This window comes from Ursus arctos, unplaced genomic scaffold (assembly GCF_023065955.2).
Source record: "Ursus arctos isolate Adak ecotype North America unplaced genomic scaffold, UrsArc2.0 scaffold_13, whole genome shotgun sequence".
Taxonomy (NCBI): domain Eukaryota; kingdom Metazoa; phylum Chordata; class Mammalia; order Carnivora; family Ursidae; genus Ursus; species Ursus arctos.
The window spans coordinates 47,705,140-47,718,008 of NW_026622797.1; positions in this window are offsets into that span (position 1 = coordinate 47,705,140).

Here is a 12,869-nt window from a genome sequence, read left to right on the forward strand (position 1 = left end):
AGAAGTTTTATCCCACTGACAGGCTAAACCTCCAGGTTTATCATTTGATAAATTAGGGAGTAGAGAGGCACGTGGGTGGCTCTGTCGGTTAAGCGTCAGACTTGGGCTCAGGTCCTAATCTCAGAATCCTGGAATCAAACCCCACCTCACGCTCTGTGATGATCAGCAGGGAGTCTGTTTGTCCCTCTGCCCCTCCCCGCCCCCCGGTCTGTGCATTCTCTCTCTCTCAAATAAACAAAATCTTTTAAAAAGTTAGGGAATAGTTACTTTAAAGAATTACATGACAAACAAGGCACTCACCTGAGATTAGGGGAAACATCTCTCAGAAGAAGGGGATCATGGCCTGGGAGGATACCTCAAAAGATGTTTAACCCAATATGGAAAATACAACTTAAAAAGGGAAAATTAAAACAAAAATAAGAATCAAATCAGAAGACTGGGTTAAGATGGCGGAGGAGTAGGGGACCCCTTTTTCAGCCAGTCCCGTGAGTAGAGTTGGATAGGTACCAGACCAGCCTGAACATCCATGGAATCAGCCTGAGACGGAGGAAGATACATCTGGATCTCTACAAATGAACATCTCCAGCGCTGAGTATTGAGGTATGAAGCGGGGAGCCGTGAAAACGCGCACAGATATCAGAAGATAAACAGAAGGGGGATGAGCCACCGCGTTCGGGGGCCTGGAAGCGGTAGCCACCTGCACGGGGGAGCGGACGGACTCGCGGACCGGCACGGACTCGTGGACCGGCACCCACGAGAGAGCAGACTGAGACCGTGAGCTGGGAGCGCGCACCGCCAGACTGAAAACCGGAGCTCCGGTGCGCTCACTGGAACCAGACTGAGACCGGGAGCTCCGGGAGCGCGGGGCGGCTGGTGGCTGGCAGTGTTAGAAACACAAAGGACAGAGACGCGCCGGCCCTGGAAGTGAGGGCTGGGACGCCAGGTGTGGGGCGCACATCCCGGGACGCTGCAGGCTTGAGCAGCACCAACAGTAACAGAGTTAAAGTGGCCAGAACATCAGTGGAGAACGGTCCGTGATCCCTCTGTTCTGAGACAGAGGCTGAGATTCGGCCGCTGCTGCTCTGACTCTCAGAAGAGGCACAGCAAACTGCCAGGGAAAGCCGCCAGAGAACAAAAGCCTGGAAATACCGGCTCACAGTGTGCCCATCCCCATCCCCTCTCTAAGGGGACACGGAGACTCTACCCAAACAGGGTTGCCTGAGTATCGGCGCAGCAGACCCCTCCCCCAGAAGGCAGGCTGAAAAATCAAAAAGTCCACATTCCTAAGATCCCTATAAAACAAGGGCACATGGCCTGGGTCCTGGTCAATAATTTGGGCTCTGGACAACCCTGCAACCTCTCCTCATCAGAATGACAAGAAGGAGAAATCCCCCCCAGCAAAAAAAAAGACAGTGAGTCTGTGGCCTCCGCCACAGAACTAATGGATATGGATGTAACCAAATTATCAGAAATGGAATTCAGAGTAACAATGGTCAAGATGATGTGTAGACTTGAAAAAAGTATTAATGAAAATGTTAATGAGAATATAGAATCTCTAAGGGCAGAAATGAGAGCAAATCTGGCAGAAATTAAAAATCCTATGAGCCAAATGCAGTCAAAACTAGAGGCTCTGACGGCCAGGGTGAATGAGGCAGAAGAACATATCAGCAAATTGGAGGATGGGTTAGTAGAAGAAAAAGCTAAAATAGAATCTGGACTTAAAAAAAATCTACGCCCAAGAATGTAGGTTATGGGAGATTACTGACTCAATGAAACATTCCAATGTCAGAATCATCGGCATCCCCGAGGGGGTGGAGAAAAACAGAGGTCTAGAAGAGATATTTGAACAAATTGTAGCTGAAAACTTCCCTAATCTAGCAAGGGAAACAAACATTCGTGTCCAAAAGGCAGAGAGGACCCCTCCCAAGCTCAACCACGACAAACCTATGCCACGTCACGTCATAGTGCAATTCGCAAATATTAGATCCAAGGATACAGTATTGAAAGCGGCCAGGGCAAAGAAATTTCTCACGTACCAAGGCAAAGGTATCAGAATTACGTCAGACCTGTCTACACAGACCTGAAATGAGAGAAAGGGTTGGGGGGCATTTTTAAAACTCTTTCAGAGAAAAACATCCAGCCAAGGATCCTTTATCCAGCAAGGCTGTCATTCAGAGTTGATGGAGAAATAAAGACCTTCCAGAATCGCCAGTCATTGACCAATTTCATAACCACGAAACCAGCCCTACAGGAGATATTAAGGGGGTGTTCTATAAAGGTAAAAAGGCCCCAAGAGTGATACAGAACAGAAAGTCACAACCAATAGAAACAAAGACTTTACTGGCAACATGGCATCATTAAAATCATATCTCTCAATATTCAGTCTCAATGTAAATGGCCTAAATGCTCCCATAACGCCACAGAGTTGCAAATTGGATAAAAAGACATGACCCATCTATTTGCTGTCTACAAGAGACTCATTTTGAACCTAAAGATACATTCGGACTGAAAGTAAAGGGATGGAATACCATCTTTCACGCAAATGGACCTCAAAAGAAAGCTGGGGTAGCAATTCTCATATCAGACAGATTGGATTTTAAACTAAAGACTATAGTTAGAAAGGCACTATATTATTCTTAAAGGATGTATCCAACAAGTGGATATGACAATTATAAATATATATGCCCCCAACAGGGGAGCAGCAAGATACACAAGCCAACTCTTAACCAGAATAAAGAGACATATAGATAAAAATACATTAATAGTAGAGGACCTCAACACTCCACTATCAGAAATAGACAGAACACCCATGCAAAAACTCAGCAAAGAAACAAAGGCTTTGAATGCCATACTCGACAAGTTGGACCTCATAGATATATATAGAACACTACACCCCAGCACCAAATAATACTCATTCTATTCTAATGCCCATGGAACATTCTCAAGAATAGACCATGTTCTGGGACACAAAACAGGTCTCAACCGATACCAAAAGACTGAAATTATTCCCTGCATATTCCCAGACCACAATGCTTTGAAATTGGAACTCAACCACAAGGAAAAATTTGGAAGAAACTCAAACACTTGGAGACTAAGACCCATCCTGCTCAGGAATGACTCGATAAACCAGGAAATCAAAAATCAATTTAAACAATTTATGGAGACCAACAAGAATGAAAACACAATGGTCCAAAACCTATGGGATACTGCAAAGGCAGTCCTAAGGGGAAAATACATAGCCATCCAAGCCTCACTCAAAAGAATAGAAAAATCTAAAATGCAGTTTTTATATTCTCACCTCAAGACACTGGAACAGCAACAGGGAACAGGCCTAATCCATGCACGAGGAAGCAGTTGACCAAGATTAGAGCAGAAATCAATGAATTAGAAACCAGGAGTACAGTAGAGCAGATCAACAGAACTAGAAGATGGTTCTTTGAGAGAATCAATAAAATTGACAAACCGCTGGCAAGACTTATCCAAAAGAATAGAGAAAGGACCCAAATTAATAAACTTATGACTGAAAAAGGAGAAGTCACAACCAACACCAATGAAATTGGAAGGATTATTAGAAACTTTTATCAGCAGCTTTATGCCAATAAATTAAAATCTGGAAGAGATGGAGGCCTTCCTGGAAACCCATAAACTACCAAGACTGAAACAGGAAGAAATTGATTTTTTAAACAGGCCAATTAATTATGAAGAGATTGAGTCAGTGATAAACAACCTTCTAAAAAATAAAACTCCAGGCCCGGACAGTTTTCCTGGGGAATTCTACCAAACATTCAAAGAAGAAATAATACCTATTCTCCTAAAGTTATTTCAAAAAATAGAAACAGAAGGAAAGCTACCAAACTCATTCTATGAGGCCAATATTACCTTGTTCCCCAAACCAGGCAAAGACCCCATCAAAAAGGAGAATTAGAGACTGATTTCCCTAATGAATATGGACACCAAAATCCTCAACAAGATCCTGGCTAATAGAATCCAACTGTACATTAAAAGGATTATCCATCATGTCCAAGTGGGATTCATCCCTGGGATGCAAGGGTGGTACAACATTCGCAAATCTATCAGTGTCTTAGATTTTTATCCAGAAACAAAAATTCAGAAATCATATGATTCTCTCAATAAATGCAGAAAAAGCATTTGACAAAATATAGCATCCTTTCCTGATTAAAACCCTTCAGAGTGTAGGAATAGAGGGTACATTTCTCAAGCTCATAAAAGCCATCTATGAAAAGCCTACAGCAAATATTATTCTCAATGGGGAAAAGCTGGAAGCCTTTCCCTTAAGATCAGGAACACGACAAGGATGCCCACTCTAGCCACTATTATTCAACATAGTACTAGAAGTCCTGGCGACAGCAATCAGACAACAAAAAGGGATAAAAGGTATCCAAATCGGCAAAGAAGTCAAACTGTCTCTTTTCGCAGATGACATGATACTCTATATGGAAAACCCAAAAGAATCAACTCCCAAACTATTAGAAGTTATAGAGCAATTCAGTAATGTGGCGGGATACAAAATCAATGCTCAGAAATCAGTTGCATTTCTATACACGAATAATGAGACTGAAGAAAGAGAAATTAGGGAATCCATCCCATTTACAATAGCACCAAAAACCATACGTTACCTTGGAATTAACCTAACCAGAGACGTAAAAGATCTATATTCTAGAAACTATAAATCACTCTTGAAAGACATTGAGGAAGACACAAAAAGATGGAAAAATATTCCATGCTCATGGATCGGAAGAATTAACATAGTTAAAATGTCCATGCTACCCAGAGCAATCTGCACTTTCAATGCTATCCCGATCAAAATACCGATGACATTTTTCAAGGAACTGGAACAAATAGTCCTTAAATTTGTATGGAACCAGAAAAGGCCCCGAATCACCAAGGAACTGTTGAAAAGGAAAAACAAAGCTGGGGGCATCACAATGCTGGATTTCGAACTGTACTACAAAGCTGTGATCACAAAGACAGCATGGTACTGGCACAAAAACAGACACATAGACCAATGGAACAGAATAGAGAACCCAGAAATGGACCCTCGGCTCTTTGGGTAACTAATATTTGATAAAACAGGAAAAAACATCCCGTGGAAAAAAGACAGTCTCTTCAATAAATGGTGCTGGGAAAACTGAACAGCTACATGCAAAAGAATGAAACTTGACCACTCTCTCACACCATACACAAAGATAAACTCCAAATGGATGAAAGACCTCGATGTGAGACAGGAATCCATCAAAATCCTAGGGGAGAACATAGGCAGCAACCTCTACGACATCGGCCAAAGCAACCTTTTTCATGACACATCTCCAAAGGCAAGAGAAACAAAAGATAAAATGAACTTGTGGGAGTTCATCAAGATAAAAAGCTTCTGCACAGCCAAGGAAACAGTCAGAAAAACTTAGAGGCAGCCCACAGAATGGGAGAAGATATGTGCAAATGATGCTACAGATAAAAGACTGGTATCCAAGATCTAGAAAGAACTTCTCAAACTCAATACACGAGAAACAAACAAACAAATTCATAAAATGGACAGAAGATATGAACAGACACTTTTTCAATGATGACATACAAATGGCTAACAGACACATGAAAAAATGTTCAAAATCATTAGCCATCAGGGAAATTCAAATCAAAACCACACTAAGATACCACCTTACGCCAGTTAGAATGGCAAAAATTAACAAAGCAGGAAGCAGCAATTGCTGGAGAGGATGTGGAGAAAGGGGATCCCTCCTACATTGTTGGTGGGAATGCAGGTTGGTGCAGCCACTCTGGAAAACAGTGTGGAGGTCCCTGAAAAAGTTAAAAATTGAGCTACCCTATGACCCAGCCATTGCAATACTGGGTATTTACCCCAAAGATACAGACCTAGTGAAGAGAAGGGTCATATGCACCCCAATTTTCATAGCAGCATTGTCCACAATAGCTAAATCGTGGAAGGAACCGAGATGCCCTTCAACAGATGACTGGATTAAGAAGTTGTGGTCCATATATACAATGGAATATTACTCAGCTATCAGAAAGAATGAGTTCTCAACATTTGCTGCAACATGGATGGCACTGGAGGAGATAATGCTAAGTGAAATAAGTCAAGCAGAGAAAGACAACTATCATATGATTTCTTTCATCTATGGAACGTAAGAACTAGGAAGATCGGTAGGGGAAGAAAGGGATAAAGAAAGGGGGGGTAATCAGAAGGGGGAATGAAGCATGAGAGACTATGGACTCTGAGAAACAAACTGAGGGCTTCAGAGGGGAGGGGGGTGGGGGAATGGGACAGGCTGGTGATGGGTAGTAAGGAGGGCACGTATTGCATGGTGCACTGGGTGTTATACGCAACTAATGAATCATCGAACTTTACATCAGAAACCAGGGATGTACTGTATGGTGACTAACATAATAAAATAAAAAAAACATTAAAAAAAAATAAGAATCAAAACTGTGAACATTATGAGAACATACAATGCTGATGAAAGAGAAAGCCAAGAAGAAAGAATCATGACTAGCTTGAACCATTAAAAACTTGCTATTCTCTACCTCAGGGTTTAGGAAAATTCCAAAGAGTAGAGGTGAAGTTTTGCAGAAATTCCAGTCTGTGGAGAGGAGCTGGTGTAGACTGCTCTCTTCATGCAGATGGTCCAGAAACCATGCCCAGAGAATGGGCCGTCTTCCCATTCCCATCCACAGACAGAGCCTCTAATCGAGCTATCTTTGACTCCTTACCCAATAGCCAACCCACCTAATCCTTTTCATTTTATCTTCAAAATATACATAGTGTGAAGTTCATTCTTCAGTTCGTTCTCTAGTTCATTCTCACACTTTGGTCCTAGACATATGAGCCCTCACATAGATTACTGCAGGTGTCTCCTAAGTGTCCTCCCTGATTCTACCCGCGTTCTCCTATAATCTCTTCTGTACACCCCAGAGTGAGCCTTTTAAAATACAGCTCCGACCATATCATTCCTCAGTTCAAAACCTCTCCATCTCCCCCAATGAAAGCCAAGATTTTTTAATTTGGTCAGAAAAAAGAAGATGGAATAATTATGACACATTTCAACCGGATGAGGAAATGAAAGCGAAGGGTAACATTTTGCCTCTTTTCTCTCTGAAAAGCCAGCGCAAAACCCAACAATTCAATTTTCAAGTTCCATGAAGGCAAAAGTAATCAAACCTTTAAAAATAAAAGTGAATAGACTTCAAGCATTATGGGGAAGAAGTAAGACCCAGACTGTCTGGATTCACAACCCAGCTCCACCATATAACAAGCTGTGAGATGCTGGGCAGATTATTTCACTTCCCTGGGTCTCGATTTTCTCATCTGTGAACTGGGGATGCTAAGAGTACCTATTTTATCGTGTTGTTATGAAAACAAAATAACACATGTAATGTGCTTAGAACCCTGCCTAATGTGTTGTAGGAATCCAATAAATGTTAAGTATTAATGTTTACTATTATTTATGTGAAAGAAAAAATTTCAGATAATTTAGTTATGAACAAGTATCAAAATATTGCTAACATCAGGTTTGCAAGAGGAAAGGCCTGTAGTAGGCCAAGTCAGAGATATTTTACAGGAAAAGAGAACAGTGAAAATATCCCTGTTAGATACAAAATAAAAAGAATGCCTGGTTAAAGGTCCCTGAACTCCTTCTGACAATCAGCTGAGAGTCAACTGGGTGGGTGGGTAACTGATTTCCTAGACCAAATCTTCATACCATTAAAATTCAGCAGAAAATTGCATAAGCGTTTTTTTTCCAAGAAGGAGGCAATAGATTTTTATCACATAAAAAATGTGATTTTTCTACGTCCAGATTTGGGACAGTTTTTCTATTATGGGTGAGAAGCATACTAACATACTATGTACTCTCTCACTGTTTCCTTGGAAGTGTTCCATAAGGGGAGAGTGATGATGAGTCATATGATCATTCTACACTCATGAGACTGAGGCCTCCCTCCCCAAGTTGACCATGTTTACATGCTTAGGTCATATGACATGACAATAGAAGAGTATACAAGGAAATCCCATTCATAACAACAATCCAGTGATATCACAGCAAAAGTATAATCTTTGAGCCAAGCAGACTTATAATCAAATCCCAGTTTGGTCAAGTTACTTAACCTCTCTTCATCTCCCTTTACTTATCTGAAAATAAGGATGATGCTATCTGTTGTGTGGATAAGGTAAGACAATGATATGTAATGTAAACTTAAGATAATATTGGTTTTCCCCTGTTCCTAGTCCCCACTCCTACTTGTCTTGCCCAAAATACAACCCAGTACGTCTCCAAGCTAATTGTTGCACCCCCATTTCCTACATTTATTAGGAATTCTCAGGAGGGGAGCAAAGTGAGCAATAATTAACCTCTCCCATACACCCCAAATTACCATACTTAACCCAAACCCCCCGTCAAGGGCATTATCTCCTAATGGTCCCAAGTCCAGGCTTCAGAGCTCCAGAACAACATGAGATCCCTGATGTGGCCAGGAAAGTAGCTCTCCCCTCCGCCACTTGGAGCCATGTTTTGTAACCCGAACTTCTGTCCACAGTCTGAATAATTCCACCAGATTCTGACATGTATCCCCACCACGCCAACCAAAGCACTCACTGGCTTCTTGGGTTGGGTGGGGACAGCCTCTCCTCCATCTATCTTATCTTCTTTTCCCATGCGTCCGACTAGAGGCAAACATGGTGGTAATGTGTGTTTGGGGAAGAGGATGAAAGGGGGGTAGTTTATTGAGAGTAGTTATTCACTGTTCTCAGTTATAGAATAAGCCTTTATTGAGTACTGTGAATCTGAACTATGTCTAAGGAGGGAATAGAGTATAGACTCCATCCCTGTTACCGTTCATGGCCAATGGAAAAGAGAGCCTTCTCCTTAAGGCTGGAGGTCATGTCTCGTCTCCCTTATGTCCTCCACGTCCTTGCTCATCATGGAATCTCAATAATTACTGAAAGCATGAATAAATTAGTGAAAATTTCTCTTCGGTCAACTGAGTACATACTCTAAAGATGTGATTTGGGAGGGGGCCTTAAAATACAAGCTAATATTTATTTAATGAAGCAAATGCTTCCTTTCATTAAATAGTTACGGCTAGGGGATTAAAACACAATTGGTACATTTATTTTGCAGTTTGGAATTCTATTATGCGAATTTTCAAAAGATGTGATTCTTGTCAGGCCAAAACATTCATGATAAAGTCTCAGGGCACTGAAAATAATGGCCTATTGTGTGAGAGAGGATCAGAAAACATGTACATTGTCAAAATTAGAGATTGGGCTCAGATCAATAAAATGAGACAAAGTTTAAAACAGCAAAGTGATTCCCAGATGAGAAAATATGGAGCAAGTTGAGAATTGGGACCGTTGGTCTGGCTGGACATGAGTAATAAGTACTTTGGAGTCCACAGAGGGCCTGACTGCAACAATAGACCATGGCTTGTCAGGCTGGGATGCAGGGATTCACTCCAAGGTCAAATAGGCATGTGTTTATTACTCTTGATTTGGCCTTCATAAATACAAACCCAGTGGGGATACTAACTACATTCTTCTTCAAGCTCCAAATTTCAAGATCAATGTAGACCAAAGAAGTTTCAGAGGAAAATGAGAACAAGAAATGTTTTTTTCAAAATAAGTCTTACAAGAAAACACAAATCAGAAGGACTATGTTTGGTTTGTAAGGAAAGAGATTAAGGGGAGCCATGAATCTTTAAGTGTATAAAAGTAGGGTACAGAGAGGACAAAAATGATTTATTCTCTCCCTACACAGTGGATAGTTGAAATAACAAAGGCATGGTGCCAGTGTTGCTTCATGAGCACTGATGAATCTAGAAAACAGGCCATGAGGACAACTATTGGCACGGTCTGTTCCACCTTGGGCAAAGGCTGGCCTTTATTCAACCTATTACTCAAAAACCCTGCTTTTCCTCCGCTAGCATAAACAAAACTATCCTCACAGAAACCTCAGATATCAAAATAAGAGTATTATATTCTAGGGCAAAAACAATACGATAGGGTGGTGGAGGGAGAGGTCATATGCTATTACCACCAACGCCAGTTCCCTGTTAACTCTGTGTGTGTGAACAGGTGAGGTCTTAAGGTGCTGGGGTAAGTGGGGATGTCTGTGCTCTATGAACTTTGTACACTTTAATTTGGCTTGTGACTCCCAAATATAGGCCTACAACCTATGTAAGTTGTACTGAGAAGGAAAGAGGAGGGTCTTTGCAGGGCAATATGGCTCTCTTCTGAACCTTTAACAGCTCCCATCCATCCCAGGGACAAAGCCATAGGCACTCTACAAATGACCTGATGGCTTTTTCCCAGCTCAGGCCAGCTCTCCCTCCCTCCTGCCTCACCCTGAGCATATCCATTCAGATCTGTATCTCCATTCCGTGTCCTGTGGTCTCAAACCTAGTTTCCCAAGACTCTGCCCTGCCTCTTCAGATGAACACTTTGTGTATAGCCCCTGCATGGCCTTCACTTCAGACATGGCCTTAGAACTTTCCTTCGGATCTCTTGTGATTCCATGCTCTGCCTCCTGAGAGCCACCCTCACCCCGCGCTCTGACACACACACCCCAACGCAGGCTCCTAAATCCCAGACCTGGTCAGAGAAGTCCCAGAACCGCCAGTCTAAGAAGCATAAACTTGACCAAGCTACCCAAGGCCACTCTGGATATAAATGAATCCTAAGGATCTAAAAGGGTTATTTGGAATAAAATGTATAGATATTTGGCCAAGATTCAGAATCTGTCAACCTGCCGCTCTGTAAGATTGTGAGGGAAGAAGAGGGAGGTCCCTTCCCCTCAGCCGGGAATGAACACTCTCTCTGTTCCTGTGAGGCCTGGATCACAAACAGCTTGCCTCCAGGCGTCAGAGAAGTGAAGGGAATGGCTAAAGTGGGCCAGGCAGGGGAGTGGTGGGAAGCATGGCACCCTGGAGAACAGCCCCATCTGTCTTAGGTCACTAGGGCTGCCGTAACAAAGAGTCGCGGATGGGGGGGGGCGGGGCTTAAACAACAGAAATGTATCTTCCCACAGTTCTGGACGCTAGAAGTCCAAGATCAAGGAGTTGACATGTTCGGTTTCTTCTGACGCTTCCCTCTTTGTTGTGTGGATGGCCACCTTTTCACTATCCTCACATCGTCTTTCCTCTTCATCTGTCTGTGCGCTCATCTCCTCTTTTTATAAGGATCTCAGTCATACTGGATCAGTGTCGACCCTATGGCCTCATTTAATTTGATTACCTCTTGTAGACCCTATCCACAGGAGTGATTCCGGGGAAGACACTCTGAATCAATCTGACCTGGCTCTGTCCCTATGAACAGGCACTGAAAAGAAACTGGTACGTTCAGAAAAGATCTGTGACTTCTCTGGGCTTCCTTCAAACCTCAGGCAGAGAAGCTGCTTCTAGGTACAGTACAGTAATGGTGGTGGTAGAGGGATTGTAGGCCAAGAGTCACCTTGACCCATAATAGGCATAACTGTGGCAGATTCTGTAGAGACCTGGAAGCTAAAGTCCGACAGACCCCAGCACCGGGCAGCTGGGGCCAGGACCTAAGAAGAATGGCAGGCAGGTTTCATTTGTCCAAAGGGTAGGAGAAAGGTCAAGTGCAAGAAGCAGAGGGGAAAGAGTAAAGTGAATTCACACGGACGAGGGCCATCATCTAATTCAGGATTGGCAAGCAGGCTGCCACTCCTGTGCCGACTCTGCCGGGTAGTGGCTGCAGGGAGATCGGTCTGTACATGCTCTGCAACCTCATCGGGAGGCTGAAGGGAAGAGTGCTGTGATCGATTAACCCTGTCTGCCCTGGGCAGGGAATGGGGAGTGGCTGTGACTGTGCCATCCCTGCTCCAGGAGGGATGATCAGGCAATACCAATCAAACACCCAGGCTCGGAGATGGGAACCTGTCAAGGGTGTTTCAGCTACAAGAGGCCAGAAGCTAGGCGAGGATCTCAGGACAAGAAGCCACCACAGAAACAAGGGAATTTGCTTGTACCACCTGGAGAGCAAACCAAAAACTTAAGAATGGTGGAGATCAAAGCAGAGGTGAGCAGATCTGAGGTGTTGATTTTTAGAAGCTAACTAATAACCTAAAAGCCAGAAAAGTGGTAAGAACGAGTAGTGCACAAAAGCCCAAACAAGCCAGGGGCCAGCACACAGGCACAGAAGCGAAATGGACAACAGCAGCAACGACCATGACGCAGGAGCCCCCGGAGGATGGTTGGTTTGCCGGAGGAGTCAGGCAGCAGATGGTCACGAGGGACCCAGCTGTGCACACCTGACGGAGACCCCAGCCGCAGCTGGTGAAGAAAAGGCCGGGCACTAAAATCACTTCCTGGACCCAGCCGGGGACAGGCCAGTTCCTGGACAGCAGGCTCACGTATTCATTCGCAAGGACAGCGATCAGACAACCGCGCTGTGCCAGGAGCAGGGAGGGAACCAAGCAGGCCGGCGCCCTTGAAGAGCTCGCAGTAAGGCAGGAAAAGCAGACAGGCCAAATCCCCACAAATGTGCTGAGTGTGGTGATAAAGGGAAATGAAGCAGCTGAAATCAATGCCCATCTCTGAAAATGAGTGTGAGTTTGTTGAATGAAGGAACCAGAACGACAAATACTTAGAGAAAAGTACCTAATATGTGCCATGCATTATTATGAATGCTTTACACATATTAACTCATGTCATCCTCTGGGGGAGGTATTTTGTTATTCCCGTTTCACAGATATAGAAACTGAGGCTCAGATATTAAGTAAGTTGCTCAAGGTCCACAGCTAGTAAGTGGCAGAGCCACAGTTCAAACCTTCGTGGTCTACCCCCACGACCTGTGCCCGGCTGCCCCTTAACGGAAGGGTAGA